We start from the raw sequence: 17,157 nt of genomic DNA, 5'->3' as shown, positions 1-17,157 counted from the left end.
GCTTCTGCTGATTTAAGAATTTCCTTTTTAACATTCTCCCATTCTTCTTCTACCTTATCTTTTTTACTCAGACCTCTTGCGATGTCCTCCTCAAAAATCTTCTTTACCTCCTCTTCCTCAAGCTTCTCTAAATTCCACCGATTCATCTGACACCTTTTCTTCAGGTTTTTAAACCCCAATCTACATTTCATTATCACCAAATTATGATCGCTATCAATGTCTGCTCCAGGGTCAGTTCTGCAGTCAACGAGTTCATTTCTAAATCTTTGCTTAACCATGATATAATCTATCTGATACCTTGCAGTATCGCCTGGCTTTTTCCAAGTGTATATTCTTCTATTATGATTTTTAAATTGGGTTTTGGCAATTACTAAATTATACTTCGTGCAAAACTCTATAAGTCGGTCCCCTCTTTCATTCCTTTTGCCCAGCCCGTATTCACCCACTATATTTCCTTCCTTGCCTTTTCCAATGCTTGCATTCCAATCTCCAACTATTATTAAATTTTCATCTCCTTTTACGTGTTTAATTGCTTCATCAATCTCTCCGTATACACATTCTACCTCATCATCATCTTGGGCGCTTGTAGGCATATAGACGTTAACAATCGTTGTCGGTTTAGGTTTTGATTTTATCCTTATTATAATGACTCTATCGCTATGCGTCTTGAAATACTCCACTCTCCTCCCTTTAGATTTATACAAATAAAATTTTCTTTGTATTTGTTTAATCATTCTATCATTTTATGTAAATCCTGACGTTATTGACCTAGTTTTTTTTTGTAGCTGAATAAAATGACAGTGTGAAATTTTTTCTCATATGTGCGGTTTAAATCTGTTGAGGTCATTTTATTTGTTAAAAAAAAGTAAATAAGTAAATAAAGGTTTTATATATATATATATATAGTGGGAAATTTTTAGTAATGTTAAACAATCGTTTATTTTATTATCGCATCGTGCCGTTTATACGCTTTTAAAATTCGGAATCACTACGGTTACAGGTAACGCCAATCGAATAATAACAATGAACGTTTCGTATTATTTAGTTACGTCGTGTTGCGTCGACCGACTCTATTATTATCTATTGTCGGGAATCGTACATTCTCTTAGTATCTTTTTGTTGGCTATTTATTTCTTTTTATCTCTCTCTTTTACCTTTTCCTTCTCACCACTTCCTCATTTTCTCTTTATCTCAAATAATCATTCTATCTTTCTACACCCGTTTCAGTTAGATTATAATGTTATGTTCTGTTATACAATTATTTATCTCCTTTCTTCCGTTTAGTTGGTATCTTTAACTTTTAACAAAAGAATTGTGAATGCTGCCTTGGGTCACACAAAATGGAAGGTCATAGCCTGCAGTTATACTTTTATTTTTATATGTTATAGATTCTCGATTATCCGGATTAACTTAAACAACGATAGTATAATTTAATATAAAATAACCAGATTTAAGGATGTGTTTTTAGATTGTTTACTAAATATTCTAAAACTAACGTAATTAAAGAAAAGTCTTTTAAGAGTGGCACAGCTGGTATATAATATTATTTATCTGTATAAATAAAAATGTAAATATTCGTTTGTTCAAAATCTTAAATCTCCGAAAGTTCTTCACCGATTGCTTTGAAATTTTGACACAACGTTGCATTCGAATACGCTCGTGTTTTTATATACCTACTATTTATATACTTAAGATGTCACATCTGTAACAGGTGAAAATGTGCTTTTTTTTTAAAACAGCGCTGTCTGTTGGACGTAAAACAACACACGCTATACTAAATATTTTACGATTCCATTTCAGTGTTTCCTATATATGTGTCTGCTATAGACTAAAAACTGCTGGACCGATTTACGCGCGGGGAAAATGGGAGAAAGGGAAAAATCGGAAAAGGGAAATAGGGAAAAATCGAAAAAATAAAAGGGAAGAAAGTAAAAAAAGAAAAAGGGGAAAATAGAAAAAAGGGAAAATGGTAAAAGGAAATGGAAAGGAGAAAGGGGAAAGGTAACAATGGAAAGATAAATGGGGGAAATGGAAAAGGGGGAAAGGGAATATGGTAAAATGAAAAGGGGGAAAGGAAAGGGTAAATGGGAAAAAGGGAAAAGTTAAATTTTGTGAAGTTCCATAATATTTATTTTTGTTAATGTTTTATCAAACTTTCAATTGTGTTTGTTAATCTTTTTATATATATACTCAAATCTAGCAACAACGACGCATTGCCGGGTCTGCTAGTATATAAATAATATGAAATTCAACCTTACCGAAAATTCGTTCACGTTCTCTTTTCTAGCACTTTCGGTCATTCGACCATCCTCAGAAACAATTTTTGTTAATAAATTATTTTAATTTTAATGATCTCAAATTGAAGAATAATTTATCCTGAGGATGGTCGAATGACCGAAAGTGCTAGAAAAGAGAATGTGAACGAATTTTTGTTAAGGTTGAATTTCATTTTATTTATATATAAGTAATTAGAGAATGTAAAATATAAACCTGTTAATCTAGATATTTTCAGACTAATTGTATAAAAACTTTTAACAGGTTTTAAGAAAATTAATGAAATAAAACAAAATAATGAATCCCTTGTGAATGCTGTAATCAGTAACACGTTAAATTTCTGTTTAATTTTTTATTCTTTACTTTGAAACTAAATTAATCTAATGCAAAATTATAAAATTTGAACAAAATTTCTCATAAATAGGCGGTTTAGTTATCTTATGAAATTATAAGTTCAATTTTAAATTAAATTTTATTAATTAATTATCCAAAATAACTTTGGGATCCCTGAAATTTGGATACACGTAATAAAAGTGTACACGTGTAAATCATACGTTTATTTTTATAATATGAAAATTTTTTATTAAAAAATTACGTGGTTTAACTTATGTTTTTATAGTATTATAAAATTTTTATCTGGTTTTTTGCTGTCTTCAGAATGTTGAATCCACATTTTGTACAATCTATACCGCCTGTCTAAAAAAGTGAGAAAAATTCAAATATAACAAAATGAAATTAATAGAAAATTTTTAAACTGTTTTGTTTTATACCTTATAAATTAAAAGATATTCTTCGAACGATTTCGGTCGATCCAATGATTTTGTCCGTTTGTTTAATAAAAAAAAAAACATCTTTTAGTTTTTATAATCACATAGCAATGGCTATATTGATGATTATACTTTAATTAACTTATCTGTATCTGATTAAAGCCAGGTCTTTTTTAAATCGAATAAATCTTTATATATATATATATATATATATATAAAGATTTATATATATATATATTAAAGAAATTTAATTACATATATTAAAGAAATTATATATATATATATATATATATATATATATAATTTCTTGTGTGCGTGTGTATGAGATTGAACTCCTCCTAAACGGCTAGACCGATTTTGATGAAATTTTTTTTGTGTGTTCAAGGGGATTCGAGAATGGTTCACAATTCACAACTTGGTCCACTGGAAAAATGTTTTTTTAATTAATTTTTTTTTTATTAGTAGTTGTTGATTTTGGAATGTTTTACATTGAATCCGGCAGACTGCGCTATACACAAATACATAAAAAACACAAAGTTACAAATGTAAACAAATAAATGAACAGCTGAAACTGTTATTAAACGTGTCTTAGCAACCGAAGACACGAGGCCGGGCCTGCTTTTTTTTCGGCACCTGAAAAGTTTTCTCAAACATGTTTTTTTTTTAATGTATTTTTGTGTTTTTACCTTGAGTTATTGGTGTTGTGTCAGACATTTTCCAGTTTGTACTTGTGACACGTTAAATATTAAACGTGTCTTAATATTTAACCATCGCACTATCGAATAATTCAATAATATTCTATTTTAATTTTAGTTTGTCTCGACAGTTGGTGCTGCGATCAAATTGAGAAAAATATTTCGTAATTTTGTGTTACAAAAAATCGTGTGCTAATTAAAATATTACATCAAAATGTAATTAGTTTTGAAGAGTTTTGAAGTGTGCATAAAAAAACGATACATTTTGCGAATTTAGTGCGGAATCAAAGCGAGTATATTTCATATAATTTTTTATCAAATTTACACGTGCGTTGATTAACAACCACCCTAACCTACAAATTTCTTTGTGTAGCTAATTGATTTCATAGGAATTTTTTCAATTGTTTTTATTAAAAATTATTCCTTTTTGGAAATATTAAATAAAAAAAAGCAAAAAAATAAAATTACACGTTTTTTATCTAAAATTTGGTACAATAAATTTGGCCCACAAGCATTCGCTTGAAGCTCTCGACAGGTCTCTAAAAGATATCAAAAATAATACTAGGCTTTTCGGTGGTGTTCTGCTGCTGCTGTCTGGTGATTTCAGACAAACATTACCAGTCATTCCACGTGCGACATATGCGGACGAAATAAACGCATGTTTATGGCGAAGTGTGAGTAAATTATGCCTTACTATTAATATGCGCGTTCAACTTCAAAACAATCCATTAGCGTCAGGATTCTCTGAACAATTGTTAGACATTGGCGATGGTAAAATTCAATTGTATGAAGATACACAATATATTCGACTTCCAAAGAATTTTTGCAACATGGTGGCTACCAAAGATGAGTTAATAAAAAGTATCTTTCCAGATTTGAGACATAATTATACTACTAATCATGGATGGCTACGAGAGCGAGCTATTTTAGCCGCAAAAAATTTAGATGTTGACGCCATCAATTTAAAAATACAACAGTCATTGCCTGGTAATGAAATTACATTCAAATCGATCGACACTGTTGTTGAACCTGACGAAGTCGTCAACTATCCTGTAGAGTTTTTAAATTCACTACATTTACCTTGAATGCCACCACATAATTTGCGATTGAAGATTGGCCCACCTATAATTTTTCTTCGAAATTTAAATACCCCGAAATTGTGTAATGGCACGCGATTAGTTATAAAAAAATCACGGGCAACATTCTTGAAGCCACTATTTTGAGTGGAGAAGTTGTACTTCTACCACGGATCCCGATGATTCCTTCAGATTCACCTATACCATTCAAACGTTTGCAATTTCCAATCCGCTTGGCATTTGCTATGACTATAAATAAGTCACAAGGCCAAACAATGACAATTTGTGGATTAAGTTTAGAAAATCCGTGTTTTTCTCACGGCCAATTATATGTTGCGCGTTCCAGAGTTGGAAAACCATCGAATTTGTTCGTTTATACTCCTCAAGCATTAACGAAAAATATTGTACATCCGATGGCATTACGATGAATTAAGTTTTTGTAAATTAAAAAATATATGTTATAAAATAGTTTGAGTGTAAACTTTTTCACCTTTAATTAAAACAAGTTTACGGTTTTATTTAACACAGCTTCTACATTTCACTTCACTCATACAGTATACACATACTCACACGCTATCGATTGGTCGAATTGTGATAAATGAACATGTAATGACGTTAGATATTGTAATAACTTTTTAATAATAATTTTCATCAAAACGGTCCAGATTGTTACAGCTTATTCAAAAAAGTTTGAAATTTTCGAATTAAAGACGTGTGTACAGGACAACGTCTGTCGGCTCCGCTAATGTATTTATAAAAATCTGTCTCCAAAATAAATACGAATGATAATATTTTGTTCTAGCCAAAAATCAATAGGAAAAATTTACTTAGATCTAAATATCTAGCGCGGTTCCGCAGTTTTTTTTTTTTAATTTATTGAATTAATTAATTTTTAAAGTTAAATTTAGTACTAAGATAAAGGAATACTATGTGCTAGAAATGGTGGCTAGAAATGATAAAATAAAAAACAGTTGAAGTAATGCTGGATTCACAAGCAAATTGAGAAAAGCAAAAAGAACTTTTATATTATGTTGTTTTCTCCAACCAGTATTCCCGCTACTTCGAGTCACTCCCCCTTCACCGTCAGTTTTACTCACACACACACACACACACACACACACACACACACACACACACACACACACACACACACACACACACACACACACACACACACACACACTCTCTCTCTCTCTCTCACTCTCTCTCTCTCACTCTTTCTCTCTCTCTCTCTCTCCCTCTCGATCACTCTCTCTCTCACTCCTCCCCTCCCACCATCCCTGTAAATAAGGATAAGGATTTGAATGTATGAAATATGTAATTTAGAATGTAGGTTGTAAAAATAATTTTGAGATTAGCGTAGAGCAGGGATCTCATGGGGTTTTGTAAACCACCATTATAAATATATAAAATGAAATATAAATGGAGAACTTTAAGAATAAATTTATCTTAATCATGTTATAATTATAATCTAACCATACTTAACCTACGCTCGCTAACTTTGATTGTTGTCCGTTGGTTATGTTTGGTTAGATTATATTTATAGTTTCGGGTCTTATGGGTTATACAACCACTACTTGGAATTTACTTAATACCAAAATTATAAATATAATCTAACCTAACTTAACCAACGCTTGTTTCGCTCGCTAGTCAAGATTAGCGAGAGTAGGTTAAATTTAGTTTATAATCTTTATAATGATAACTTGTGCAAGGTTAATTTATTCTTTAATTAGTCCATTTATATTTTATTTTATATATTTATAGGAAGAGTAAAAGAGAATTAGAAGAAAAAATGAACGGCATGGATGAAGTCCTACGCAGGAATTACCGCATGAAAATAAACAAGAATAAAACGAAAGTAATGAAATGCAGTAGAAATAACGAAGATGGAGCACTGAATGATTATGGAGGTAGAAGAATTTTGTTATTTAGGAAGTAGAATTACTAAAGATGGACGAAGCAGGAGCGATATAAAATTCCTAATAACACAGGGAAAACGAGCCTTTAGTCAAAAATATAATTTATTTACATAAAAAATTAATTTAAAGGTCAGGAAAAGATTTTTGAAAGTATGTATTTGGAGCGTAGCTTTATATGGAATTGAAAGTTGGATGATCGGAGTACCTGAGAAGAAAAGATTAGAACCTTTTGAAAAATGGTGCTACAGGAGAATGTTAAAAATCAGATGGGTGGATAAAGCGACAAATGAAGAGGCGTTGCGACAATTTGATCGAGAAAGAAGCATTTTGACAAATATAGTTAAAAGAAGAGACAGACTTATAGGCCACATATTAAGGTATCTTGGAATAGTCGCTTTAATATTGGAGGGACAGGTAGAAGGAAAAAATTTTACTTGCATGCAACGTTTGGAGTATGTAAAACAAATTGTTAGGGATGTAGGATGTAGGGGGTATACCGAAATGAAACGACTAACACTAGATAGGGAATCTTTGAGAGCTGCATTAAACCAGTCAAATGACTGAAGTGCGGAACGTACTCGCAGTTTTTTTTTTGGTTTCACGATTTGCAGTGAGAAACTGCAGTTCAACGAAATTTTTGTAGTGTTTTGTACGGAGCCTCCTAAATACAATTTACTCTTGGCACCAAACTTTCATTGAGACATGTTCTTCTTCAAGACAGAACGGCGCATTTTTCTTTCAGGAGGTAACTGTAAATGGTATAGTTTATCTGGACATGCTTCAAAGTCTTCTAATACTTCTTTTAGACGATGATAACTAAGATGGTCTTACTATTAGCAAAACGGGGTATCACCTCATTATCGCCTAGAATTCCGAGATTTTCTTGAAACTTGATTCCCAGGTCGGTGAACTAATCGTAAATATCCAATTGTATGGCCACCTCGTTCTCCAGATTTGACCCCGCTAGATTTTATCTTGTGGGATTTCGTTAATGATCGGTTTAATGTACCACCTTTGCCTGCTGATCTTGTTGAGCTAACTCTTCGAATTAAAGCCGCAGCTGCAGAAGTAACGCTAAATTACTGGCTTCAGTCTGGAATGAGGTTGACTTCAGGTAGGATGTATGTCGCATTTCAAATGGAAGGGATATCGAACTAAAGTGAATGTTGATTTTAAACAAACTTGATTTTTTTGTTTTTTTTTTCAATGAGACCTTAACCTCGGAATCTGTTAGGTATCTAAATATGTGTTTGTATGCTTTTAAATTTGTGAAGTTATCTTTGATTCACCCGGTATTATTACTATAAACAGAACTCTATCTGTAACACCAAAGATTTATGTCTGCGGAAAGACACATAGCTTTGTTTCCGCTTGCGAAAAATGAATCAAACCACATATTTATTGCAGTAATGTTCAGTTCATGTTTCATTATTTTACCACGATTTAACAGGGTTCATGGTTTGTTTCTTTATCACCATTTAACAGAATGTTCTGGAAAATGGGCGTGTGTAGGATTTAAGATTATTTTATTGGTAGTTATTGTGGGTGGGTCATGTTGACATGGCAATCGGTTTATATTCAATAACGAATCGGATTTTACTTTTGGAATATCTCGCATAATTAATCAATATGGATAACTGTTTCAGAAAGAATTATATAATTTTTTATTGTGCTTAATTATATTTTTTAAATCTATAATGATCCTTTATGTATTTTTTTATTTTGTTTTCAGATCGTGGGATGTTATTATGTTTAATGAGTGGGAGGTACATCACGTGATCTTATTGGATTTTAAGCTGCAGCTGGTAAATATACCTTTTTTTATGTGTATCAATAATTTTATAATTAATTTTATATACAGGTTGTTTCTAAAATTGTGGGTTGGCTATACTTTTTTAGATTCTACTTATAAAACTAAATAAAAAGTATCCTTAGGAAAAATGGCAATTTCTCCTTTGTTCTCCCCCGTCTGCCATTTTGTTATTTTTATATAAACAATTTATATCACAAGTTCGGATGGAGGAATCACATTAATATTTTGTTAGCTTCTTGGTAATAAAGTTTCAAAATTAGCAAAAAATCAGGAATTAAAAACCTTTGAAAAAACAAAATGGCGGCCATGTTTATTTTTCAATCTGGTTATATCTCTAAAAATATTAGTTTTATCAAAATTTATGTTATTTAATAAAATATTAAGCCTTTTATTTTCAACAAAATAACATTTTATTTTTTAATTCAGTTAAAAAATATTCGATTTATGGGAGAAAATTGATGTAATTCTGTGTCATAATTATTAGGTCTATTATTGTGAGAAAATTATTACTTAATTTCAAACTAAATTACTATATTATAATTAACAATAAATAAAAAAAAATTAATATTTAATCGAATTGAACGTAAAGTGAAGGACATGAAAAGAGATACATAATTACATTAATTTTCTGCCATAACTCGGCTATTTGTTAATGGATTTTCAAAAATAAAATGTCATTTTTTTAAAAAATAAAAGGCATAATATTTTAGCAAATAACATAAATTTTGATAGAACTAATATTTATGGAGAAATAATGGACTGGAAAAAACATGGCCGCCATTTTTTAATTTTTGAAGGTATTTAAGTCCTGATTTTTTTCTAATTTTAAAACTTTATTACCAAGATGCTTACCAAATATTAATGTGATTCCTTTATCCGAACTTGAGATATAAATTTTTATATAAAAATAACAAAATGGGCAGGGGAAGAACCAAGGAGAAATTGTCATTTTCCCTAAGGATACTTTTTATTTAGTTTTATAAGTAGAATCCGAAAAAGTATAGCCAGCCCACCATTTTAGAAACTCTTTGTATATCAAATTATATTTAAAAATTTGATTATTAAATAAAATTCAATTAATTTTAAAAGGAACTTCCTGTTAATCGTAGCAATAATTAAGTTGATTATAGTACCAAACAGTTATTCAAAATTGTTTTCCGTATTGGAAATTTTGAATTAAAATTATTTATCCGTTAATCTATTTTATTAATATCTTTTTCCCCCGTTAATTTAACAGTGAAAGTTTTCACGGAAATGATTTTGTTTTTATAGCAACAATATCTTTTAATTTATTTCGATATGATTCAATTATGTATGTACATAATGAGGTTAAATCTATATAAAGTCAAATAATTGTCTCCAACACGGTAGATATTAATTATTTATACCAGCAGCAAACTGAAGAGGTTTCCGTAGATTTATATTTCAATTCACTATTTTTTACATGTTAGGAACACATTATTATTTGTAGTGATATACTGAATGCATCTTTACGCTAAATTGATGTATAAAATATACCACTGTTATATAAAGAAGCATCTCTTTTTCGTTTTATTTCCGATATCCGCAAAAACTACTAAACCAATGATTACAAAATTTTAACTGTATCTTTCTTACTCCTCCCGGAATGTTTACTCTTCAAATTTCACCAATTTCTTTCACTATATAGATCATAAATAAACAAAAATAAAAAATAAAAAAAATAAATAAATAAATAAATAACCTAGAATTTGATTTGCCAAATTTTATCGTTGTCTATGCCGATTGTAATTGTCTAAATCGATTGTTGTCTCTGTCCAAATCGACTTCTTCAGAAAGGTATTATCTGATTTATTAAATCATTGTTTAAAACAGATCAGTTTGTATTATTATCGTAATATAACTAAAAATAAATTAGTTTGTTAATAAAATTAGTGGGAATGACGTCTATTTATGTATTTAAATATTTAGCTAGGGTTTGATGGTTTGAGGAATATTGAATTTCGATATCGATTTCTTCAGAAAGTTAATGTGATTTACTAAATTTAATGTCAATGTGTAATCTAGCGGTGATCCTTTTCTTTATCCTGTTTAGCCTCCGGTAATTACCTTTCAGATAATACTTCAGAGGATGATATGTATGAGTGTAAGTGAAGGGTAGTCTTGTACAGTCTCAGTTCGACCATTCCTGAGATGTGTGGTTAATTGAAACCCAACCACCAAAGAACCCCGGTATCCACGTCTAGTATTCAAATCCATATAAAATAACTAGGACTTGAACGCTGGAACTGTCGACTTCCAAATCTGCTGATCTGGGAAGACGCATTCACCACTAGACCAACCCGGTGGGTTAATCTTGCGGTGCCCTGCGAGCACTAATCCTGACGCAAGGAATTTAGTACTGTAGAATTTTATATCCTGAACTAAAAAGTCCCATCGGAGTAATCCGATGGGACTTTTCGGAGTATTCCGTCTATTCCAGGAGCCTTTCTGCCATTTAAATCTTTTAATGCTCTCCTAAATTCAGATCTCAGTATTGTTTCTCCCATTTCATCCTCCTCAACTTCCTCTTCTTCCTCTATAACACCATTTTCTAATTCATTTCCTCCGTATACCTCTTCAATATATTCCACCCATCTATCGACTTTACCTTTCGTATTATATATTGGTGTACCGTCTTTGTTTAACACATTATTAGATTTTAATTTATGTACCCCAAAATTTTCCTTAACTTTCCTGTATGCTCCGGCTATTTTACCAATGTTCATTTCTCTTTCCACTTCTGAACACTTTTCTTTAATCCACTCTTCTTTCGCCAGTTTGCACTTCCTGCTTATAGCATTTCTTAATTGCCGATAGTTCCTTTTAGCTTTTGATTATCGCTCTGAATTTGAAAGATATTCAAACAGGTAACAACACGATTAAAACTTCGAATCATTGCAGTGCGAAAAAATGGTGTGATGAAACTCCTTGACTGACTTAGCTGTGCCGGGGCAAAATAGTTTTTAATTAACTTCAATATCCTTTTTACTTTGATTTTCAGAACACATCCTTTATCTAAAAAACTTTATTTTATCTTGTAACTTGTGAATAGAGATAACTCTTAGAGCAACAGCTCACATATGATTACTAAGTATTATTTCCTATATTTGAAGTTTTATTAGAATTAAGCGCGAGTGAAACCGGCGGGGAAGCTTTATTTTTGTCTATGGTTAATAGCTTAAATCTATTAATATATAAACATAATAATGGCTTTTCAATCCGGAGTCATGAATATTACAACTTCTCTTCCTTTTAAATAACATTTTAGCATATTATTGGTACTTAAAAACATAAACAGGAAGTATTTATTTAAAGATAATTAAACAATAGTTTAAAATGTCCTGGATGAAAAAGGAAAAAAAGAATAAGCGAGTTCACAGGGTGAAGGTCATTGTTCTGAGGGGTAATCGATAAAAGGCGGTAACTGCAGTTCGGCACTAGCAGCTGCTCCTGGTTGCTATAGCAACCTTATCACGTTCAAGGTCGTTCGTTACCCTTGTCTACATACAATTGTTAATACAGTAAGTTTTTTTATCGTTTGCTTGTCTGACATTGTACTAGTCTTATTAAAAACATGGGTAAAACGCGACCGTAACTTGATATTTATCCAGTTGTATGAGAATTACGCGCGTGCGTGCGACCGTCCACCACACACGATTATGTAGAATGGAATAGAATGTTTAAAATTGTCTGAAAATTTTGCTGGACATAGGGAAAAAAGACTTATACCTGCTATAATTAATAGTAAAAAATGATGAAAAACAAGCTTTGATTCTAGAACGAGTAAAGATATAGATGTATCCTGTCCTCAACATTGTTTTTCTACTTGTAAATAGAAAAAGAAATCCAGAAACTGATAAATTTTGTAACTGATTCAAGAAGAAAGAATAAAAATTGTAAGATTCATTAAATTTTTGATAGGTAACAATAATGAATGCATAAATAAGTAATCAGTGGCGTGACTTTAATGGAAAGAAAGAGAAATCGATTTAAAAAAAATTAAAAATTAATAAATGTATGTGAATTATTATACAAAAGAGGATAATGAGGAAATTAGGATTCTGGATATAATATTCCAGAAGTAAGAGAATTTTTTTTTTTAACAAAATAACAAACAAATTGACACAAGGAGTATAGATTCCTTCTTGCAAAAGAGAAGTTTGTTTTTATCAAACATGTATTGCTAAAAATTTAAACGAAATTCTTGAAAATAAACAATTTATAGCTGCAAAATATGGTTAATGGTAACGGAAAAGAAAAGAAAAAGTCTGATGTGAACGCCACATGACTTCCTTGTACGCCTATTAAATTATATATACACATTTTTTTGCTGCACTTCATTTAAACTAATTTGATTTTAAAGTGAGATACGATCCTTCAATTCTTTAATAAGCCGGCCTCCGTGGCGCGAGTGGTAGCATCTCGGCCTTTAGGCCGAGATGCTACCCGAGGACCCGAGTTCGAATTCCGGTCAGGCATGACATTTTCACACACGCTAAAAATCATTCATCTCATCCTCTGAAGCAATACGTAACGGTATCCCCGGAGGTTAAACATAAAAAAAAAAAATTAATAAAGTGATCAGTTACACTATTGCATTGTGGTGGACACCACATGCATCACATCTTAATGTGGTGTCGGTATCAGCATTTTATATTAGTTAAATATTAATTTTATTTCACGTCGCTCAAGTAGTTATGTGGTGTAAGTGAGAACATGTCGGATCCGTATCCATCCACACATGGGTTCGAATCCGACTTCATAAACATATTTAAATTTTTTTTTTTAAATTTAATTGTTTTGATTTAATTAATTATTAACCTCTATAAATATTTTTGAATTAAAATGAAAAGTACATAAAATTTTATTTCACTATAACTTCTAATTTTTTTTTCATTTTTTATTTTTTATTGTTATTATTGAATTATTGTTTATCGTAAAAAGTTTTTTTTCCATCAGAGGTTAATAATGATTAATAAATCAATATATTTAAATTTAAAAAAAAAAGGTAAAAAAAAAAAATATATGTATATGAAGTCGGATTCGAACTGATGTACCTTTCCTTTGTAAGATCCAAATATTTCATTAATTAAAATTTTATTAGGCTATTACTCGAACTAGTGAATATATGTACCACGTATGATATATCGTTGAAAAGCTCTCAAAGAGAGCTTATTACTGCAGTTAAGTAAAAGTCCAAAATCCACTTTTGGTCCAGCCGATTGCAATCAAAAGGGGCGGTACACAACTGGATGTCACAACAGTCCTAAATCCAAAATTTAAACATCCTACAGCTAACATGAAGTCCTACGCAAGAACTACGGCATGAAAATAAACAAGAACAGAACGAAAGTAATGAAGTATAGTAGAAATAACGAAGATGGACCACTGAATGTAAAAATAGGAAGAAAAAAGATTATGGCGGTAGAAGAATTTTGTTGTTTGGGAAGTAGAATTACTAAAGATGCCGAATAGCACAGGCGAAACGAGCCTTCAGTCAGAAATATAATTTGTTTACATCAAAAATTGATTCAAACGTTAGGAAAACATTTTTGAAACTATGTATTTTGAGCGTAGCTTTATATGGAAGTGAAACTTGGACGATCGGAGTATCTGAGAAGAAAAGATTAGAAGCTTTTGAAAAGTGGTGCTACAGGAGAATGTTAAAAATCAGATGGGTGGATAAAGCGACAGATGAAGAGCTGTTGCGGCAAATTGATGAGGAAAGAAGCAATTGGAAAATTATATAGTTAAAAGAAGAAACAGACTTATAGGTCACATATTAAGGCATCCTTGAATAGTCGCTTTAATATTGGAAGGACAGGTAGAAGCAAAAAATTGTGTAGGCAGGCCACGTTTGGAATATATAAATCAAATTGTTAGGGATGTAGGATGTAGAGGGTATACCGAAATGAAACAACTAGCACTAGATAGGGAATCTTGTAGAGCTGCATCAAACCAGTCAAATGACTGAAGACAAAAAAAAAACAGCTAACCGTTTTTGAGTTACGCGAGATACATACGTACGTACAAACGTCACACCGAAACTAGTCAACCAGTCAAGATGGATTCAGGGATGGCCAAAATGAATATTTCCGTTAAAATCTGAAAATTTTTCGCGATCTCAATATTTCCTTTATTTTGTATAAGAAGTAAAAACATTGTTTAACAAAGTATTTGATCTATAAAAAAATTTTTCAGAGTTGTGGGCATATAACGGATTTTGACCTAGTCCTCTTTTATAATTGTACAACATTTCTAAGAAGTGATAAATAGTTATATAAGCAAGTCGGACAAACTGAATAACTTAGATTGACGCATGATAGAAATTTATTTCCCCAGTTCTTTACTATTTTGTCTATATTATCGGGTAATAATATGTAGATCTAGCTACGTAAAAAATTATTCTACTCAGATTAAATACCTCTAGCTAATCCTGAAGTTATCAAAGTTATTAAAAGAGGATAATTTGTTATGTATAAAAAAAATTGCTGAAACGTTTCATCGTTTCTCTTTTCGCAGGTTCTTTGAAAATCTAATATTAAAATAAAACATAAATTATATTTGTATAAAGAGAATTTATCAATTTTATTGTGAGTGTATTCATGTATAATAAACGTATAAACAAATACATTTATAATCATTATACGTGTATAATCACCACCAAGTTATACTACGAATTATTAAACTAATTTAATATAATTCTTGAATTCTGTATAATATGTTCAGTATTTTATTGTGTTTTATATTTATATACTAATTTTGCAATGTTAACACTAATTGGTGAAAGAAATCTGACATTTTTTCTAGTTTAATACTACACTTTACGTAATATACATGTGGGCCAGAACATACATACATACATACATACATACATACGCGCGCATAAATTACTAGAAAGTACTTCCGGAAATATTTTCCGTTGCTTATGTAATTATTATTCTTTCTTTGTAAATATATTACAATTGCTTATAAAAACTTATTTTTTTCCGGAAGTATTTTTAAGTCCCCGGCATGGTACCCCGTGCCGGGGACGTCGCCCGTCGCCCGGAAGGCCCTACGACCGAGTGTGCTTCTGCGGCGGGTCCGGTCCTAGGGGATGGGATTAAAAAAAAAAAAAAAAAAAAATCGTGCTCTTTTTGTACACAGGTCGTATTGTGTTTTGTTTTCAAGATTTGTCAGTAACTGCAGTTCATCGTAAGTTTCGTAGAGAATACGGTAGGGAGCCTCCTAGTAGGCATACAATTTAATCGTGGCATCAAACCTTCGTTGAAACCGGTTGTTTTTCCAGTCAGAACGGCCCGTTTTTCTTCCAGGAGGCAACCGTTAATAGTAACATTTATCTGGACATGCTTAAAAATTTTCTAATTCCTCAGTCACACCATAATGTCTGAGATGATCTTACTATCCGCAGGACGGGGCACCACCTAACTACCGCCTAGAAGTCCGAGATTTTCTTTGTACTCGATTCCTAGGTCGGTGGAGCGGTCGTGAAAGTCCAGTTGCATGGCTACTTCGCTCCCCCAGATTTGACCTCGCTAGATTTATTAATGTGGAGTTTCATTAAAGATCGGGTTTATGTGTACCACCTTTGCCTGCTTATTTTTTAAGCTAAGACTTCAAATTAACGCTGCAACTGCAGTGGTAAAGTCCGATTTGATGGCTACAGTCTGGAATGAATTAGACTTCAGGTGGGATGTGTATCGCATTAGAAATGGAAAACATATCGAATCTAAGTGAATGTTAGGTGACAAAATTGTTATTAATATAATATGTCTTTCTATGAAATGAAACCTCAACCGAATCTGTAAGTTATTTCAATAAATCTTTACATGCTTTTAAAGTTGTGAAGTCCTTTCTGAATCACTCGGTATATTTCATTTACATGTAATTAGATTTATTATCTAGATCTTAAAATACATATATATACTTGGTGTTTAATAAAATTTATACTTATTTTGAACTGTCAAAGAAGATTTATTATTCTGCCTACAAGGCTAAATTTCTGAGCAAACTAAGGCTACAGTCTACTTTCAAAAATAAGTGTACTTTCTGGTCAAACTGATTGTTCCAAATGGTGGCCTTCACACGTCTACGAGACAAATTAGAGGTTCATGGAACAGTGTGTGATTTGCAGAAAGGTCGATCAGGGCGGCCTCGCCCAGCTACAAGTGATAAATTCTCAGGTGCGGTGCTGTAACTGTTTCAGCGTTCACTACAAAAATCTGTAAGGCAAGGGTCATGGAGTGGTGCATGTGCTAATAGTGGGTGACGTTTTCTGAAGAAGGTAAGTTGCGTATGTACATTCCAGGGCTGGTGCAACAGCTAAATGACAACGACCCAGATCGCAGAGTACAATATTTTGATCGGGTTCAGGTGATGGTTACATGTGAACCAGGATTTACGGGTAGAATTTTTGGGTCGGATGAAGCACAATTCAAACATAATGAAACTGTCAATAGGCATAATTGTGTGTACTGGGCTGAAGATAATCCCCAAATTACTGTTAAAAAGGTTGTGAGTTTGTGCTGCGGTTTATTTCCAAGGGTACTCATTCAGCCTTTTCGTTTTAAAGGTACTATAACTGGAGAC

General features: G+C 31.7%; 1 protein-coding gene across 3 annotated transcripts in view; it reads left to right on the top strand.

Annotated features, from left to right (window-relative positions):
• LOC142332105 (uncharacterized) overlaps nucleotides 1-17,157 on the top strand; it is a 528,381-nt gene that overhangs the window by 346,468 nt on the left and 164,756 nt on the right. For all 3 annotated transcript variants that reach the window (XM_075378327.1, XM_075378328.1, XM_075378326.1), the window contains one exon: nucleotides 8,464-8,536. The gene's annotated coding sequence lies outside the window, so the exon portion shown is untranslated. The remainder of the gene's footprint in view (nucleotides 1-8,463; nucleotides 8,537-17,157) is intronic.

Source organism: Lycorma delicatula, chromosome 11 (assembly GCF_047948215.1).
Source record: "Lycorma delicatula isolate Av1 chromosome 11, ASM4794821v1, whole genome shotgun sequence".
In the NCBI taxonomy this organism is placed as follows: Eukaryota; Metazoa; Arthropoda; class Insecta; order Hemiptera; family Fulgoridae; genus Lycorma; species Lycorma delicatula.
The sequence above is the reverse complement of the archived record's forward strand: the minus strand, read 5'-3'. Positions and strand labels throughout refer to the sequence as shown.